This window comes from Vombatus ursinus, unplaced genomic scaffold, assembly GCF_900497805.2.
Source record: "Vombatus ursinus unplaced genomic scaffold, bare-nosed wombat genome assembly UNPS02014778.1, whole genome shotgun sequence".
In the NCBI taxonomy this organism is placed as follows: domain Eukaryota; kingdom Metazoa; phylum Chordata; class Mammalia; order Diprotodontia; family Vombatidae; genus Vombatus; species Vombatus ursinus.
The window spans coordinates 47,230,270-47,243,554 of NW_020954556.1; the positions used below are offsets into that span (position 1 = coordinate 47,230,270).

At 33.5% G+C, this 13,285-nt stretch overlaps 1 protein-coding gene across 2 annotated transcripts in view; it reads right to left on the reverse strand.

Annotated features, from left to right (window-relative positions):
• Positions 1-13,285, reverse strand: part of SOCS5 (suppressor of cytokine signaling 5) — an 82,124-nt gene that overhangs the window by 26,849 nt on the left and 41,990 nt on the right. Inside the window, exon 1 of one of the 2 annotated variants that reach the window (XM_027865246.1) lies at positions 8,984-9,043. The exons of the other annotated variant lie outside the window; for it this stretch is intronic. The gene's annotated coding sequence lies outside the window, so the exon portion shown is untranslated. Of the gene's footprint in view, positions 1-8,983; positions 9,044-13,285 lie in introns of those variants that run through there. 2 annotated transcript variants of the gene reach the window in all.

The window sequence follows — 13,285 nt, forward strand, 5'->3', positions numbered from 1 at the left end:
AACTATATAAACTATATAAACTAAAAGCTGGTTCTGCAAAAGACTAACAAAATTGACAAATTCTGACCCAAAATCAACACCTTTAAATAGTTACTACAATTAATCTAATTCAAAAATGGAAATTGAAGTAGCTGTAAAAGAAGAAAACAATCTCTATAGACAGGAGAATTCTATCAAAGTTTTAAAGAACATTGATATCTATACTACATAAATTTTCTGTAATTTTTTTTTTTTAGCTAGGCAATGGGGTTAAGTGACTTGCCCAAGGTCACACAGCTAGTAAGTGTTATGTGTCTGAGGCCGAATTTGAACTCAGGTCCTCCTGACTTCAGGGCTGGTGCTCTATACACTGTACCACCTAGCTGCCCCTTATAAATTTTCAAATGCCAAGAAGGAATATACTTCCAATACTTTTTTTGAGAAAAATATAGCCCTAAAATTTAAACTAGAGAAGGAGAAAGCAAAGAGAACATAGATCAATATCAGTGGTGAAAATCAATTAAAAAAATAATAAAATACTGGAAAAAGAATACAGTGACTTATTAAAAAAAAATTCACAAAGATCAAGTTGAACATATACCGGGGACATGAAGATTTAAACCAGTTTAACATTAAGAAAACAATTAACATATTAAAAAGTAAAAAACCCCACATGACACATTCTCTCTGTCTCTACATATACATACATACATATATGTGTGTATATATTTATTTCTATTATCTATCTATCTATATCAGCAGATTGCAGGAGAAGTCCCCGACAAAGCACAGCATTCACTTATGCTAAAAACCATACAGAGCATAGGTAGAGAAGCATTTTTTTAAATGACAAAAAAAATGTAAATCTAAGAGATAGTAGTATATGAAATGGGGAAACACCAGAAAATTGCTCAATAAACAAGGAAGTAAAACAAGAATACTTATTTTTATCACTGTGATTTGAAATAGTTGTAGAAAAATTAAGCAATAGCAGTAAGACAAAAGAGTTTCAAGACAAAGATAATGTCTAACTAATATGAGGGGGAAAGAACTATTCTCATTTTTTTGTATTTTTTTTAAACTTGCACACTAAAAATTTTTTTTACTATGAATTTAACAAATATAAACATTTAAATAAGAGAATTATGAAATCTCAACAGTTTATGAATTTCTATTAGGTAGTTTGTTTTTTAAAAGCATATATTAAATTTAAAACATAAACATAGACCAATACTTTCCTGACCATCTAGGCTCCCTTCAGAACTTCCTTCTGCTCTCCTTATGCATATTTTTAAAATTCTGCTCAGTCTCAGCCCCTTGCTAGAATGCTGAAGGTGCTGCTGTTGCATGTTCTTGGTTTAGCCCCTGCCCCAGTGCCCACAGACACTTCTGTCTTTCCAAACTAGTCTGGTTTGGAAAAAGGACTCACTATGACTTTATCTTCCTGCCTGGAAACCAGTCTGGCATGTTTTCTAGGTTACTGTGGAAGAGGTGTGCTGGGGAAGTAAGGAAAAAATGCTTTCTTTTATTCTACCATCTTGGCTCTGCTCTATCCTTATACTTCAACTTGTTGATGACGTGATGATATGCTAGAGTCCAGGGGTGGAGAACCTGTGGTCTTGAAGCCACATGTGGCCTTCTAGGGCCTTGGGTGCAGCCTTTTGACTGAAACTAAGTTTTACAGAACAAATCACTTTAATAAGGGAATTTGGTCTGTGAAGTCTGGATTCAGTCAAATGGCTGCACTTGAGGACCTAGAGAGTCACATGTGGCAGGTTCCTCACCCCTGTATAATTCCAGATAAGCAGCAAAGAAAATAACTGAGACCATTAATAGCTTCAGTAAAGTAGTAGTTATAAAAATATATCTATGAAAATCAACAGTATTTCTATACAGCTGTAACAAAGTCCAGGAATAAATCATAGAAAGGGAAATTTCATTTAAAGTAACCACAATACCCTTAAAACAGGTGGGACTCAATCTACCAATCTACTCAAAATCCATAGTGGGAAAATTACAAAATGCTCCATAAAGAAATGAAGAACCAAATGAATTTGGAATGCAATTTTTAAAAAGATCTAGGAAACCAACAAATGAAAAAAATTCAATGAACCACAAAAAAGTAATTCCAAAGCTCAGATTAAACAAAACTGAAGGAAAAAAAAAAATCCCAAAACACTGAATTGACAAACAAAACAAGGAGATGCTTTTAAAAATGAAACAAAATAGTAAAATAAACCATTAGTAAATTTGATTTTTTTAAGAAACAGGAAAACCAAATTACCAGTATCAAAAATGAAAAAGGAGAATTCACAAAAAAAAAACTGAAGGAATGAATTAAATTATTAGAAATGCCTTTGCCCAGTTTTATACCAATTAATGGAATAGATGATTATTTACAAAAATCTAAAGTGCCCAGATTATCAAAATGAGAAACAGATAATTTAAATAATCAAATCTTAGACAAGGAAATTGAATAAACCATAAATAAACTTCCAAGAGAATAAACACTGGGACCAGATGGCATTACAAGTAAGTTCTATCCAACAGTTAAATCCAGTATTAACAAAATAAAAAAATCAGGAAAAGAGGAGATTCTACCAAATTCCATCTATGATACAAATATGATTTTGATACCTAAAAAGGAAGAATCAAAACCAGAGGGGGGGAAAAAAACAAAAATAGAACAATATCCCTAATTAATACTGATGCAAAAAATTTAAATAGTAGCAAAGAGCTACATCAACATAATACAAAGATTATACACCTTGGCCAGACCGGCTTTATTATAGAAATGCAAAATTGATTCAATTTTAGGAAAATTATTAACAGAATAGACCAGCTTAATAACAAGAACTACAAATGACATATTACCTCAGTAGGTACAGAAAAAGTCTTTCACAAGATAAAACCATTTAACCTATATATTAAAAAAGCCCCACTAGAAAACATAGTAATAAGTGGAACTTTCCTTAATCTGTTAAGTAGTATCAACCTAAAATCAAGTCAGTATTACATACAATGGAGATAAACTAGAGGTCTTTTCTTTAAGATCAGGAATAAAAGCAAGGATATCCATTACTACCATTACAGTTAGGTAGAGTGTTATAAATGCAAGCTATAGCAATAAGAAAACAAGAAAAAGAAATTAGAATAAGCACACATGCAAAGAGGAAGCAAATTTATCACTTTGTGCAGTTAACACGGTTTACTTAGAGAACAATGGAGAATCAACTAAAAATGAAACAGTAACCTTAGCAAAGTAGCAGGATATAAAACATCAACATTTCTGTATATTGCCAATAAAATTCAGCAGAAAGTGATAAAAACTTCATTGTTAAAACTACATGGTATTTAAAATATTCAGGAATCTATCTATCAAGTCACAGAGAGGAACTATTTGAATAGAACTACATTCTTTAAGTAGATAAATATTAATTGCTCACGGGTAGGCTGAGCTAACATAATAAAAGTGAAAATACAACCTACATCAATTTACTTAATCAGTGTCCTACCAAACTACCAAAGGATTACTTTATAGTCAGAAAAAATAATAACAAAATTCATCTGGAAGAACAAAAGATTAAGAGTCTCAAGAGAAATAATGGGGAAAAAATGGGAAGGGAGCCCACCAATATAAAAAACCAAATTGTACTGCAAAGTCGTAATAATCCAAAACAATTTGGTACTGATTAAGAAATAGAGGTTGATCAGTAGAAAAAATGAGATATACAACATACATAACTAAAAAGGAAACTAGACAGTGCAGTGGATAGAGCCCTGGACCCACAAGTCAGGAAGACCTGAGTTCAAATCCAAACTTAGGCACTTCCTAGTTCTATGACCCTAAGTCATTAATTCTGTCTACCTCAGTTTCCTCTTCTATAAAATGGTGATAATAATAGCACCTACTTTTCAAGGTTGTTATGAGCATCAAATGAGTTACTAATTGTGAAGCACGTTGTGTTAGAACCTTAAAACATTACATAAATGTTAGGTATTATTATTGTAAGCAAATAAATAGCAGCATTGTGATTGATAAACCCAAAGACCCAGCTACTATGGTAAAGACTCACTATTAGACAAAAACTGCTAGGAAAACTGGTAAGTAGTCTGCTAAGTAAGAAGCTAGGTACAGATCAACATCTCATACCGTATAAGATAATTTCCAAATGAATATACACCTCAGATATAAAAAGTGGTATCATCAACAAAATTAGAAGGGCAAGGAAGTAACTGCCTTTCAGATCTATTGACAGGGGAAGAGTTCGTGACCAAATAAGAAATAAAGAACACCCAAATTAAAATGGACAATTTAAATTCCATAAAATTAAAAACAGTAATAAAGCAATTAACAAAATGATCTGGTCTTGGCATAAAAAACAGAACAGTAGCTCAATGGAAGAGATTACATGAGGAAGAATCAAGAAAATTGTACTCAATAATCCACTGCTAAATAACCCACTACACAAACAAAACCAATGTAGCTAAAAGAAGTAAAACAGGTAACTCAGAAAAAATGTTCACAGAAAATTTCTGTTAAAAGTCTCATTTCCAAGATATATAAGGACATGATTTAAATTTGTAAGAATAAGAGCAATTTCCCAATAGATAAATGGTCAAAGGATATTTAAAGGCAATTCTCAAGAAACACAAGCAACCAACAGCCACATGAAAATAAGCTCTAAATCACTAATAAGAGAAGAAATGCAAATAGAAATAACTCTGAAGTTTCACTTCATACCCATTGGATCAGCAAAAGTGACAAAAAGGAAGATGGCAAATTTTGGAAGGACTGTGGTAAAACAAATACATCCATTGGCAGAATTGTGAATTAATTCAACTATTGTAGAAAAGAATTTAGAACTACGTCCCAAATGTTAGGAACTCTGCATATCCTTTGACCCTAGTAGTGATGTCACTACTAGACTTCAACCTAAAGAAAAGGGGAAAGGAACAACATATGTAAATTCATTCGTAATAGCTCTTTTTGTAGTGACAAAGAACTGGAAACTAAAGGAGGATCTATCAACAAGGGAATGACAACAAAAATATGGTATATCAATGTAATGGAATATTAATGTGCTCTAAAAAATGATCAATGGGGTTGTTTCAGAGAAACCTGGTAAGATCTATATGAACTGGTACAGAGAGAAGTCAAGAGAAAAAGAAGTATACTATGACAACAATTTTGTAAAAACAAATAACTCTGAAAAACTTAGGAATTCTAATCAACACAATAACTAACCACAATTCTAGAGAACTAATGCTACCCACCTCCTGACAAAAGAGTGATGGACTCAGGGTGCAGAATGAGATATTGGATATGGCCGCTGTAAGAATCTGTTTTACCAGACTGTACATATTATTCATTAAAAGGGTTTTGTTTTTCTCTCTCTTTTTCCTCCATGGGGAACGAAAGGCAAGAGGGAGAGAAAACAGATTTCTGTTCATTGGAAAAATTAAATTTTTTTAAAAAAGAAGTAACATCAGAACTATCATATTGGCCAACCACAAAATAGACGAGAGTGTTTCTCTTAACTGGCAGCTACTGTGATCCACTGAGTGACCTTATATTTGGAGTTCCTACTATATTATCTCTAAGGAAGAAAGAAGGAAATGGTCTGATAAAATCTAGTGTTTTATCTTCCACAGGTTAAAGCAATGGGGTATGACAAGAAAGAGATTAACACAGTAGAGTGTTACATAGTATCATTTATTCAGCGCTTATGTCTGGTACAATGTCTACAAAATAAAACTGACAAAACTATTGAAACTAATTCAGAAACTGCATGCCATACCATGCAAACTACAAAGAAGGTAACCAGAGTCAGATAAAATAACAAAATTTATTTTTAAAAGACCTAAAATAGGGGCAGCTAGGTGGTGCAGTGGATAAAGCTCCAGCCTTGGAGTCAGGAGGGCCTGAGTTCAAATCCGGTCTCAGACACATGACACTTACTAGCTGTGTGACCCTGGGCAAGTCACTTAACCCCAGCTGCCTCACCCCCCCCCCCAAAAAAGATCTAGAATAACAAGAGAAATAATAATAAAAAAAAGGAATAAAGTGGGAATAGCACTTCTAGACCTCAAACCACATTATAAAGCAGTTATCAAAATTATCTGGTCCTGGATAAAAATTAGAAAAGTAGTTCAATGGAAAAAACTACATGAAGAAGAATCAGAAATAAACTCAATAGTTCACTGTTCAAAAATCTTGAAAACAAATTCCCTAGGAAAGAACAAGAAAATTGAAGCTGGTAGAAATTAGATTTAGGTGAACATCTCACACATTTGCCACAAACATTACCTGAATTATTGATAAAGATCATATAAAATTAGTGGGAGCTAGGTGGCACAGTGAATAGAGCCTATAGTCTTTAACAAAAAGAAAGTACTCATGATACACCAAAATATTTATAACAGCACTTTTTGTTGGAACAGGGAACTGGAAAGAAAAAACTGCCTACTGATTGGGGAACAGCTGAAAGAGTTGTAGAACTTGAATGTAATGGAATGTACTGTACTATGGAAAACAATGAACATGACATACAGAGAAGCATAAAAAGACCTATATGAACTGCTGCAAAGCAAGCAGAACAAAGAAAACAATATAAACAAAGAACAAACAGTTGAAACAGCATGTTCTGAAATTATGACCAAGCTTGGCCTCAAAGAAGATACAGGAGGAGGTACCTCTCTACCTACTAGGATACATTGTTTCAAGTTGGTACATCCTTCACAATCTCCAATGTCACCCACCAGCCATGAAGCACAGAGGTGATGTCCAGACCCTGCTAGTCTCAGTGTCATCCAACCGCAGTGACTAAAGTCCAAGCAACCTTTCCCACGGTTTTCAGAGGGTGACCAAGGTAGAGAGGTTTACAGCAGTAGAGAACACAGTACAATGCCCTCACATTCATTGCCTTTTGACACAGTGGTAGGCAGGATTCAACTTTAAAAAATGCCTTAGTTTTAAGAATTTTATTTGCTGTACAGTATTTATAGTACTGTAGATTTTATGTTATGAAAAGTGAATACTATCTGAAATCAATATTTTTTAATTGTGATATTAGCACAAAAGATCACAGAATTCTAGGGAATCGCTAGTGAGAAAAATGTTTTGCATGTTATCAATTTTATTTTGTGTTCTACATTTTATAGGTTATTTCATGGTTACTGTGTTAGGAAAAACCCTTATTGTCAGAAATAATGTTTGGTTATAAATAAGTATATGCAAAAAATGTATTTTCGGCAATCTCTACTGAAAGATTATAGTTTTTGGTTATTGTGGGAAACTAAACCCTCTATTTCTCATAGGTTCACTGTATCAACATTTGAGTTTTTTACTTTCATGCCTTTTTCTAGGAACATTACACCTGCAAAAGTTAAAGGTTGGCTGTGTATGTTTCTCAACTGTTGATGGCACTTTTGCAGAAATTGGCCATGTGCTACACATATAAACCTCAAACAAATACAGAAAAATAGAATATTTAAACATATCCTTACTTATCACAATGCAATAAAAATTATTATCAATAAGGGGGCATTTGAAGAAAAGATTCAAACTTAAATAAGACTCAAAAATAGAATCCAAAAGAATATGTGGGTCAAAGAACAAATTATAGAAATAATAGGCAATTTCATGAAAGTGACAATGAGAGAAAATAACAAAACTTCTGAATGCAGGCAAAGTAGTCCTTAGGGGGAAAAACATCACTTCAAATACTTTCATCATCAAAAGAAAGAACAAATTAATGAAGTGGGCATGCAACTAACATAACTAGAAAAGCAATAAACTAAAAAACTTCAAGTCTAGCTCTCAGCAAACAATATTCTTTCAAATACTTGAAGACAGTTATAATGATGCCCCAAGACTTCTCTTATTTCCTTCAATTAATCCTAATACAGCATTGTCTCTATTCCCTTCTTTTTTTTTGGCTAGGCAATGGGGTTAAGTGACTTGCCCAGGGTCACACAACTAGGAAGTGTGATGTGTCTGAGGCCAGATTTGAACGCAGGTCCTCCTGAATCCAGCGCCAGTGCTCTATCTACTGAACCACCTGGCTGCCCCTACTCCCTTCATTTTTTAAAAGGGAAATTAAATAATGAAGAGATGGGCCTTAAAAAACCTTAAATTAAAGGTCTTCAATGGTAAAGGGGAAACAGAAGATTTATGGGTCACTACCACTTAAGATAGTGGCCAGAATGATCCTTTTCACTAACAGGTACTCAATGGAGAAGTCATCATTTCCTAGTGATCAGGCAGAATCTTTTCCATTGTATCTTATACATTAGAACCAATCTTTCTTCTCCCTGCCTCACTAACACACCAAAGTAATATTTTGTTCAATGATATCATCATTCTCCATCATTTAACCTGGAAGTTTGAGCAATTTTTTTTAACCTTTCTTCACTTTCATTTACCATATAAAATCTATCACTAAGAACCACGAATTCTTCTTTTGAAACACCTTTTGCATTTATTCGTTCTGATGTTTGGAGACATTCAAGAGCAAAGACTATGTAATTCACAAATCTGAGATCAGTTAACAATAAGATTTCTTAAAGGCAAAACTAATTTCTACAAATTCAGGAATGATTTTTTTTTTTAAATAGCAAGTCAATCTAGAGGCACAGTATGGTACAGGGGACAGAGTGCTAGATGTGAAGTCAAAGGATGTAGGTTCAAATCCTGGTTCTGCTACTTAGCACTTTGGTGCAGCTTTGGACAAGCAACTTCACCTCTCTTAAAATCAGTATCCTCATATTTAAAATGAGGGCATAGGACTAGGTAACTCTTGAGGGCCCTTCCAGGCCAAAATCTATGATCCTATGATCCCAACTACTTTTAAGTTAAAGTCAATTAAAAGTATTTATTAAGATCACAGGTCAAAAATGATATACTTAGATGATTACAAAGACCATTTTTTCCCCTCTAGAAATCATGCCTATTATAAACCCAAGTTTCTGAATGAGTTTAAGAGAACCAAAGTGTACTCACTGGGGAGAAGTACGTCTTGAAATTTTCATTAATGTTTTCTGAACAGTTATACTAAAAATTTTCAGAACCTGAAAGAAAAAGTATACTAAGAATGGCAATCTTCTGGATAACTCCCACTTTATTATATTAAATCCTAGCTATGTGACAATTTCATAAGTGATTCATATGCCCCATTACATTTGCTGATTATATAGTAAACTCCTATTTATGGCTAACAGCATATCTAGAGTACTAATTTTAAAAAAAAAGAATTTTTCAAAGCTCATGCAGATTACACTGGACATTATTAATCATTGATGAAATCAGAAAGTATTACCGAATCTTACAGTGTATTAGAGTCATGAGTGTATTAGAGTGTATTAGAGTGATGAGCATCATCACTGTATAATACTATAGATATAGAAGGTATATAAAAGGTATAGATAAGGACTTAAATGTCTTCCACTGATTTACCTTAGAGGTAAAGTGAAAAAAGAGCAGGGGAAGGAAAATAAAACAAGGCAATTTTAAACTGTTATTTTTTTATTTTTCCAAGGAAAATACAAAATGTTCTTTATTTTTCTTAGAATAAGAATAAAGAACATAAAGAATAATGTTAATATAAAAAAATTTAAGTGCTATGTAACGTCTGCCTTTTTGCTCTGAAGGGAAAGGCAAAGGAAGATGAACGTCTACTTTCTGAAGTGCTCAAAAGCAAAAATCTAATTTGTTCACCAATTATATGTGCCTTAGATAAGTTGCTGTCCTCTCTGATTATCTTGAGTAAATATTGTTAGGATATTAAAAAATATTATTTCTTAGCCCTTTTAAATAGGAGTTTTCTCAGAAGTCTTTTGAGATTCAGAGAAATAGCAGTTAGATAGTACAGTAGATACAGTCTTGGACTTGGGAATCAGAAAGTCCTGAGTTCAATTCCACCCTTACCAATTTACTAGCCATGTGACCCTGGGCAACTCACTTAAATCTCTTTATGCTTCAGTTTCTTCCTCTGTACAATGCGAAGAATAACAGCACCTACCTTTCAGGGTTATTGTGAAGATAAAATGCTAATACTTCTTTAGACCTGGTAGGTTCCAAATCCCAACTAAAATTCAATGCATAAAAATATCTATGTCCCTCAGATACCACATTAAGGTCCCTAAGAGATATTTCAACACAGAGATATTTCAAGGCATATGGGAATTGAATGGGAAAAAATTGTTCACTAACTTCTAACTAAAATTTAACATTTCCTTTTATTATGAATGTAGATAACCAACCATAGTAGTATTAGTAGTACCTATGACTTTTTCACTAATAGAAATCACAGATATTTTCATGTTACATTACTGTTGCAGATATCTCAAAATAACACTTGTGTTAATCACTACTTCAGAAGTACTACAGTTAACAGATCATGTGCTAGATTGCACAAGACCAAAATTTTGTTTTTCAATATAATTGTTTTTCTTTGCTATCCTAGTATTTTACACATTAAAAAACATTGAGAGGAGATTCATATACTTTACCAAACTGTCAAAGGGATTCATGACACAAAAACATTAAAAAATCCTTTTTGTAAACAAACACCATCCCCTATGTACTCAAATATTTCATTGTCACTATGAACAATATTATTACCATCTTAAAAGTTTCTATTTTGGAGGATGCCATGGACCAATTCCCTCTCTCAGCTTCTGTGGCATATTTTCCAAGTTCCCCACTGACATCTATTAAATACTCTGCTGTCTGCTCAATTCTACTTTGGACATACCAAAACTGAACACATCTTCCCCCTTCTGACCAGCCAAATGTCTTCAAAGTTCCCTAGCTTTACAGATTATAGACTTCCTGTTACCCAAACTGGAAACTTGGGAGTTACTTTTAATCTTCCTGACTACCCTCTAAATACAGGGGTAATTAATACATGTTGATTTTGCTTTCAAATTGTTTCTTGTATCCATCCTAATTATTTCATTCCCATGGAACCCACCATACCCTGAAAACTCATCATTTCATACATGATTTCACTAAGTTTCTAAATTAGCCCACCTCCATTCATTTTCTTCCAACCAACATAACCTTCTCTAAAATCCCATTTTCACACCCTTCCCCTGCTCAAAACCTTCTACTGGTTTCCCATTTACAACAGAACTCCTTCCCCTTGCCAATTTCTCTACAACCTGGCCACCATTTCCACTCACATAGCCTCTTAAAGAGCCAGGAGAGGGTTGGAATGCTTCCACAGACCAACAGATCATATCTTATCACGGACTTCTCTAATGATCAACAGTGCTCTGTAAACAGCTGGTGCTCAATGTTTCTGGAATGAACACATCTTTCTCATCCACTGCTTCCTTTCTCTTTTCACTACTACCAACGCAGTACAGGTCCTTATTACCACCTGTCTGAACTAATGCAGTATCTTCCTAAAACAGAGTTCTTAACTTGTGGTTTATGAACTTTTAAGACATTTTAATAACTTTACTTCAATATGTATCCTGTGTGATTCTATGTATTTTGTTTTACATATTTAAAAATATTATTCTAAGAAGGAGTCTATAGGAGTCACTGCCCAAAAGGTCCATTACACAAATTCAGTTCCTAACTATCTGTTTAGAAAGCACAACTCAAATGCTCCTCCTTCCATGGAATCTTCTCTGATCCCCATTAGTAATGACATCTTCCCATACAGGCCTCACTCTTCTAATGATCTCACAGTACTGTGTATCATAGTAATTTAAGTGTACATTTTATTTGCACCTTCTCCCTTACCAGACTATAAGTCCCATGAGTACAGGGATCTTGGCACCCAGTGTTCAGCGCACAGGAGGCACTAGAATTCTTACTAGTTTGAACTAATTTCTCTTTTCCTCTAAAGACCCCATATTTCTAAACATTTCATTAGAGCCAAAGATTTCTTCTGTGTATGTAAGGGGAGCAGGGATTGATTTGTAGAGAAAATCATAGAAAATACTTCTACAGAGACACATCTGAAATAAGATTAAATTTATCATTTCTACTACAAATGGGTTCAAGTTACTAGTTCTTAAAAGGTAGAAAGATGGTGGAGAACTGCAGTTAACAATCTTGTCCTTATGTAACTATTTTTCAATTCAATGCATTTTTTAAAACCACCTTAATAATCTTTGACAATCACTTTGCTACACGTGTCAACATAAACTAAGGGGATCCAGACTTCTTATGCTCATAGAATTATTTCCTAACAGAAGGCACTCAACATAGATTGGCTTTTTTTTTTTTCAACATACCAGCCATTCAAACAACCTCAAAACTCAAACATAAAGAGACACTGAGAACAAACGGAGTTTGGTTTGGTTTTTAAACTACAGAGAGCTGCAAGTCCATGGATGTAGCTCCAGCCCCAGATGGGCAATGTCATTTTGAGTTACCAGGGAAGAAAATAATTTTGGCATGGCCTATATCTGATTGAAATTTCCATAAAAAAGAATGCAATGAACATTCAATTATATTCCAATGGATAACTTCAAATACTTAAGTTTAAATGCATGTTTCAAAAGTCATCTTTTAATATTGGCATAGCAATACAAGTTAAATTTTCAATAAAAGGGTATTAATTCAGCCCTAATAGTTAATGATTCCAAAATATTCTGCATTAAAGAACTGTTCTTTTCACCCAATTTTGGCAATACAATTAGCTAAGTGTCCAGGATGTCACTATTAACTTACATTACTGACTGACAGAAATAATGGTTTTATACTTCTAAAATTATTTATACTTTTCCATAAGATAGTAGAATCAAAAGTTAAAGTGACTAATGAACACTCTACAAACAACCCCCAAATTGAACCATAGAACATAATTAAAAGTACTTTTTAGTGCTTTTAAGTAACAGTGAGCATACAACTTAGTATTTGGATCCCAACTGGAACCAATCCATATCAAGGAAGGCATATGTAAAAACACATGTTGAAACAAAGGCTTGTGATGTCCCCAGAGCTTTACATCTCTTTTTTAAGGGAGCTAAAATTATTTTTAAAACAACCTTTTAACTAATCTAGTTGCTTCAAATGAAATTACTTTGCTTTTTTGCTAGCACGTATACATGACTTAAAAGTATCAGAACATATCTGTTCTTTTCAGTACTCTGTACATAAATAGCATTTTTCCTTAAAAGTGCTGATATTTTTCTTTTTAAAAATTAGCATAATATTAAAATAATTTGATTTTAGATTAACTTACGCACCAAGGAAGAAAAGGAAAAGGCTTACTTAAATAGCTCATCATGACAGACCTTCATTAGGCTTCTGCTACACTCCCTCCTCAAGAAAAGGCCATAA